Source organism: Schistocerca nitens, chromosome 4, assembly GCF_023898315.1.
Source record: "Schistocerca nitens isolate TAMUIC-IGC-003100 chromosome 4, iqSchNite1.1, whole genome shotgun sequence".
Lineage (NCBI taxonomy): Eukaryota > Metazoa > Arthropoda > Insecta > Orthoptera > Acrididae > Schistocerca > Schistocerca nitens.
In genome coordinates this window covers 528,479,926-528,487,508 of record NC_064617.1, presented here as the reverse complement: position 1 = coordinate 528,487,508, position 7,583 = coordinate 528,479,926, and the positions used below count along the sequence as shown (strand labels likewise).

The 7,583-nt window shown below is 42.9% G+C and overlaps 1 pseudogene; it reads left to right on the top strand.

The window, feature by feature from the left end:
• The first annotated feature begins 658 nt into the window (after nucleotides 1–658).
• LOC126253739 (5S ribosomal RNA) lies at nucleotides 659–776 on the top strand (annotated as a pseudogene).
• Nucleotides 777–7,583: the final 6,807 nt, after the last annotated feature.

Below are 7,583 nucleotides of genomic sequence, written 5' to 3'. Positions count from 1 at the left end.
GCAGAACGATCATACTGCCAACCCGTGCATAGCGTGTAATCACCGTGAAGACAAGAGCATTTAAGGCGATGCAGTAATGTTCCACCTACAGAAAGCAGACTGCAGCAGCTCACACGCTTGCCTGTTAGAGAACGAACATTGTTTCTTCACTGGATGAGCTATATTGGAACCAGTCACAGTATCCGTGTCTGAAAGATGCAACACATATTCTCTAGTTTCAGGATAACTGCGTTATTAATTGAGAGATATTTCTCGTGTGAGGTTGTCGATATAGTGCTACTTCTTTAATTCAAAACAGCGGAAAATCCGTGCCAGTCTGAAGTTACGGCTTCGACATACACATGCAACCTCAGTCACTCTTAACAGCCAGTTTATCATATTGAATCAATCCTGTTACAGAAAAACTTAAAAAACCGATTGTCTTTGACAGAATGCTCGCTCATGTATTACGCAAGTCCATCACTTCAATCGTTCAGTTCATGGTCTTCACATGCATAGTACGCCAAGCAGATTTTATTTATTCAAAGCCACAGTTTACACAGAAAAACCAGTACATCGCACGCTTGTCTTTCTCACTCGTTCAAGGTTACTTTGCAACACTCTGCGGTCAAGTTTAACTCATAATTCCTGAAAGTTATTACATCTATGTAGAACTCTGCGCAACGGCCTTGCCGCAGTGGATACACCGGTTCTCGTCAGATCACCGACGTTAAGCGCTGTCGGACGTGGCCGGCACTTGGCTGGGTGACCATCCGGGTCGCCATGCGCTGTTGCCGTTTATTCGGGGTTCACTCAGCTTCGTGATGCCAATTGAGGAGCTACTCGAATAGTAGCGGCTCCGGTCAAAAAAAACCATCACAATAATCGGGAGAGAGGTATGCTGACCACACGCCCCTCCTATCCCCATCTTCATCCGAGGATGACACGGCGGTCGGATGGTCCCGGGTCCCGATGGGCCACTTGTGAGCTGAAGACGGAGTGCTAATATAGAGCCCTCAATACACACGTCCTGTCGTCATGGTGGCAGAGCTACGAATTTCATCTAGTCTCCACAAAACAATTTTATAGCCCACAAAATACGTGCGAATGTAGCGTCTTCTGATTGTCTGAGAAACATCATAACCAATCATTTGTCAGTTGTCTTTTACTATGAGCCAATCGCAGTTTAATAGCTCTTCTGAGAAACTTACTAAATGAACAAATTTAGAAAACACGAAATACCAAAATACTCCTTTCTTTATGTAAACGAGCTATCGTACTATGTTTCTTGTTTCTCCAGTACAGTTAACTGGCTAACTGCAGTTTGCAAAATTTCTCTTGTGCATATGACTTTCTCATCCTGTCTAGATACACTTCTTCCACGCTATAATATACTCAGTCAGTATTACTTTACATTAAACATCTTAAATAATTAAACATATTAAATCACGAATAATTAATAAAAGACGTAATATTCACAGATGATAACATTCAGTTTCCAAAACACATTGTTATTGCCGATTGGGATTTCGTAGGCTCTGTGATAGCGACATCATCGGCCACAGCCGTTACTATTTGGAACTAACACCGTTCGCACACGGAGCGACTGAAAACGATCGCAACAACCAGGTGATATATGTCAGCAACTGGTCGCCGACTAGCTGGCAACGCAGTTTCGCGCGAGGGGCAACTGAGAAATGAGAAACCGCAGTTCCCGTGTGCGAGCGTGGAGGAGAGGGAGTACTGTTCGTCACACATGAGCATGTTTTGGTTACAATCGGCAAGTCGAGAACAGATTCAAGCTCAGAGGAAGGTATAGTTAGTTCTCTATTGATACTACACTCTAATAAGGAAAAGAACCAAATTTTGGATTGATCCCTACACACAGCCGGCTGATGTGGCCGAGTTGTTCTAGGCGCTTAAGTCTGGAACCGCGCGGCCGCTACGGTCGCAGGTTCGAATCGTGCCTCGGGCATGGATGTGTGTGATGTTCTTATGTTAGTTAGGTTTAAGTAGTTCTAAGTTCTAGGGGACTGATGACCTCAGATATTAAGTACCATAGTGCTCAGAGCCAGCCTACACACAAAGAAATATAAACTGCAGGCTGTATGTAGCAGCCAAGGAGCTGTAACAGACAGATTCGACATTCATAGTTTTTATGGGAAATAAGCAATGCTACAGTGATCTGAGGCAGTTCATTTCTTCTGCCAAAATACATTGTTACTTTCATATCTTGAGTTTATATACACAAAAGTGTTGTAATGGTGGTTTCTGCTCGTTACATCAATTGTATGTGATCACCACTGTATTTACATGTATCGGAGATTTGTGAATTTTCACAGTTCGTTTCAACTTGACAATGTAATTTTATAGTACGACAAAGACTGCTACTAACAAAAAATTATTTACAGTTTTTTTTCTAATTTTGCTTCCATTGACGTACCGGTAATTTTATTTTAAACAATAGTCATACGAAATTGTTTTCTCTCTTCACAGGCCTCTTTTTCTGTTAAATCTCTCCTGCAGTAGCCTGGGTGCTGTAGTTATATCAAATAGGACGGATTTTGACTTCCAGTGCCACCTCAATGTTCACAACCTGCTCCTTCATCTTAAACCAAAACAGAGCTGTGTTCGAGGGCACGATGCAACTCAGATCGCTTGGCAACTTGGGCGCCGAGTTGCTGCCAATTGGTTGGCAACGCGTTGCAAGTGATTGACTCACCAGTCACTCTACAGACGCACCGTCTGCGGAGCCTTATTTAACTCCACAGGAAGTGATCCGCTGCCGACCCATTATCAAATCATGTCGGCAACGACTTGCTTCTGAGTCGTTCCGTTGAGGAATGCCTAACACAGGGGCGGGCAAACGTTGCTCGCGGCTCGTGAGCGCACAGCGCTGCACATTTGCCGCTAGCGTGCAGTCGTCGACCGGGGCAGTGGCGACAGCCGGTAGGTTGCGGCAGTGTAGTACCAGGCTAAGCTGCGGACGTTGATGCTAAGCGACCACTACGTAGTGAACGTTGTATTTCAAGAACCGGAAAATGCAGAGTGAATCAAGGAAATGGTGAAGTGGAGATTAGCTGTCTTTTAGAAAGGAATGGGAGAATCATTTTTTCTTTGTGCAAAAACGTGAAAATTCGAAACGTTTAATATGTGGCAGTATTCTCGCTGGTCAGCGGAAGTTTAGTATTGAACACCATTATAATAAATTTCACAAGGACGAGTACAATTTACAGTCGGATTCTGAGCGGATGGGGAAATTGACTGAGCTTTTGAAGAGCGATCTGACGATACGAGATGAATCTGGTGGAAGTTGCTGTTTTCACGAGAGATCTGCGACTTTCTTTCGTCATGTCTCTCATCTAGCTGATTTAACATTTTATGGAGCACCGTTTTCAATTTTTCAGGACGACAACAATGATAGCCCAGCAGTACGTGCAAGTTATAAGATTGCGCTTAATATAGCGAGAGCTGGAAAACCATTTGCTGAAGGTGGGTTTACAAAGGAGTGCATCAATGACGCTGCTCATTTAGTTTGCCCACTGAATGCAAATCAGCTTCGAGCTGTAACTATTTCTCGGCGGACAGTAAGTCGTCGTTTAAGTGCCATGGCAGGTGACGTTTACCGTCGATTAAGGAGTGCAGTGCAGGAGTTTATTGCATTTTCAGTCGCACTTGATGAGTCCACAGATATTTCAGACACCGCGCAGTTAGTGATTTATGTCCTTGGCGTGGACACTGCTCTGCACATAACAGAGGACTTTTTAGATTCAATATCTTTAAAAACCACGACCACCGGCGCGGACATCCTAAAAGCCGTTGAAGAAGCTGTCGATTCAGCTGGCTTAAACTGGGAATGTTTGGTGTCAGTGACAACAGACGAAGCACCTGCTATGAAAGGGGAACAAATGGGATTTTTTGGATTAGTAAGAAAAAAGCTACATCATACAGAAGAATCATTGTACAGGATCCGCTGCATTTTGCACCGAGAAGTACCCTGTGCAAAAGCAGCAAAACTGGGGGACGTCATGCAAGTGGTTATTTTGGCAGTTAATTATTTGAGATCCCACGGGCCTACACATAGACAGTTTCACACATATTTAGCTGAAATTGGGGAAGAGTACGGTGACATACCATACCACAGTGAAGGCCGCTGGCTTAGCCGCGGTAATGTACTCAAAAGATTTTTTGAGCTGAGAATACCAATAAATCAGTTTTTAAAGGACAAAGGAAGGTACGAACCCAAGTTAGAAGATCCAGAGTGGGTTGCCGACTTCGCATTTTTAGTGGACATTACCGGAGACATGAATGCATTGAACACAAGTCTGCAGGGGGGAAAATCAGCTAATTTCTGAAGTGGCAGAAAAGTTGCAAATTTTCGCTAGCAAGCTTGAGCTGTGGGAACGACAGCTCCCGTCAGGGAACGCAGTGCATTTCCTTACGTTGTCTACTGTACGAGAACAGAATTGCAAAGAATATGTTTCCGTACTTAGTGCAATAAAAGAGAAATTTCTCAAGCGATTTCGGGATATATCATATTTATCCCATGCTTTTGAATGGTTCTCGAGACTATTTGCTGTTTCTGTTGATGATATTCATCCCAATTTGCAAATGGAATTAATAGCTCTACAGTGTAATTCTCGTCTGAGAGACAAGTTCCTTTTGGCAAGACGTGCAATAGACTTTTATCACGACTTTCGACAGCAAGAGTTTCCTCGTCTCCATCGTGAAGCCGCGAAGATAATGTCAATGTTTGGCTCGACATACGTTGGTGAGAGATTTTTTTCTGCTATGAAAATTAATAAGTCTCGTTTAAGAGCAAACATCAGTGATGAAAATTTACGTAACTGTTTGCGTCTGTTTGTATGTAGAAATTTTGTTCCAGACATTAAACGTATTGTGATGATTAAATAAAACGTATCGTAGGTAATAGGTACTCTTTCAAACCATGATTTCTTTCAAGCACTCCTGATAACCTTATTCCTTCATTCAATAAAGCAAGCTAGGAAACAAAACGCATTGCGGAGGAAGGAGCAGCGAGACGGTATGGAGGTGAGAGGAGAGAAGCGGGTGGCCAACTAGCCCCCGTGTGCACGCAGAATACCTGTTAACTGCACACGAGCAAGTGCACCGCACTCGTGCAGGATTCCTGCCCGCCCCTGGCCTAACAGATCTGTTCGATCGTACATCTGACAAATTAGAACCATAACTCATCCCTGCATGAAGCTGCTAACTCTTATTAGCTCCTATAGGCGCGACGAAAGGCGCTATGACTCAGTAAGGAAATATATACAAAGCAGTTTTTCCCTCACTTCATTTGCTAGTGGAACGGGAAAGGAAATGACTACCAATGGTAGAAAGTACCCTCCACCATGAACCGTATGCTCGTTCGTGTGTATGTTTGGAGATGAGTCACTAATGCCATATGGCCGAGCGGTTCTAGGCGCTTCAGTCCGGAACCGTGCGACTGCTACAGTCGCAGGTTCGAATCCTGCTTCGGGCATGGATGTGTGTGATGTCTTTAGGTTAGTTCGGTTTAAGTAGTTCTAAGTTCTAAGGGACTGATCACCTCAAATGTTAAGTTCCATAGTGCTCAGAGCCATTTGAACCATTTTTAATGCCATACTCAACGCTATGCACGATATCAAGGACCCCACACGACTAACGCCAAGAGGACAGACGTAATTTTCGCTCGAACGTAACAGCACCGTACAGTCAATGAGGAAATAGGTTTGCAGCAAGGCAGTTATCCTCATGGACAATATGACGACGTCTGGAGCTCCACGGACTGTCAGCAGGGCGACCGTGGTTGCGACTTCCATTGACGTGGCAGCAGAGAGGAGCGACACGGTAGTACTGATACCATGCCGGTTGTCTGAAAAAGCTGTAATTGCAAAAGGCCGGGAGATACAGGGAGATTTCAGTTAGATTACATCGGAGTTAGGTAGAAATTCCGAAATCAGATATTGGATAGTAAGGCATAACAGGAGATGATATATACTCAAATCACAATATAGTAATGATGAAGAACAGGCTTAAATTCAAGACTATAGGAAGAATCAATGCCAAAAGAAGTGGGTTGCTGAAATAATAGGAAATGAAGAAATATGCTTAAAGTTCTCCAAGGCTATATATACTGCAATAATGAATACCTTACACTCAGTAGGCAGTTCATTTGAAGAAGAATGGACATCTCTAATAAAGGCAATCACAGAAGTTGGAAAGAAAAACATAGGTATTACGGAAGCAACTGCGAGGAAAGCATGGGTAACAGAAGAAATTCTTCAGTTGTTCGACGAAAGAAAAAAAAAATGTTCAGGGAAATTAAGGAATACAGAAATACAAGTGACTTGAGAATGAAAACATGCAGGGAAGCTAACGTGAAAAGGCTGCATAAAAATATGAGGAAATCGAAAAAGAAATGATTGTCGAAGGACTGACTCATCGTACTGAAAAGTCAAAACAACCTTTGGTGAAATTAAAAGTAAGGGCGATAACATTAAGAATTGCAATGGGTTCTCCGGACGTGATGGAACATGAAATAGGAACAACAGGGAAGAGATTGTGTATCCAGTAGTAGAATCAGTATTTAAAGGAGCTTTGGACGATTTAAGATCAGATGAGACAGAAGGAATAGATAAAATTCCATCGCAATTTCTACAACCATTGGAGGATGTGGCAACTATTCACGCAGGTGTTTTTTTTTTCTTTTTGGAAATTTGTGGTAAGTTCCTTTGGGACCAAACTGCTGAGGTCATCGGTCCCTACACTTTCACACTACTTAATGTAACTTAATCTAACTTACGCTAAGAACGCTAACACTCATACCCGAGGGAGGACTCGAACCTCCGACGGTGGGAGCCGCGCGAACTGTGGCAAGTCGCCTGAGACCTTGCGGCTACCGCACGGCTCACGTAGGTGTTTCGAATATATTACGAGAATGGCGATATCATCAGACTTTCGGAAACATCCACACAATTCCGAAGACAGCAAGATCCGTCAAGTGTGAAACTTATCGCACAGTCAGCTTAACAGTTCGTGCACCCAAGTTGCTGACAAGAATAGTATACAGAAGAATGGAAAAGAAAACTGAAGACCTGCTACATGACGATCAATTTACCTTTAGAAAGGCTAAAGACACCCTAGAGGCAGTTGTGACGTTGCGGTTGATAGTGCTAGCAAATTTGAAGAAAAATCTAGACACTTTCACAGGTTTCGTCGATCTGGAAAAAGTATTCGACAGTGTGAAATTGTGCGAAATGTGAGAAATTCTGATAAAAATATGGGCAAGCTGTAGGTAAAAACAGATGATATACAACTTGTACAGAACCAAGAGGGAACAATGACAGTGGAAGACAAAGAACGAAGTGCTTGTATTAAAAACGGTGTAAGCCAGGGATGTAGTCTTTCGCCCCTACTGTTCAATCTATACATTGAAGAAGCAATAACGGAAATAAATGAAAGGTTAAAGAGTGGTATTGAAATTCAGTGTTAAAGGATATCAGTATTAAGATTGTATCTCATCCTGTTTGGTTTTTTTCCAGGATGAGATACACAGTGAGCTCAAATTAGTTACGTCTATATTAGTGGCAGAAGACTGATAG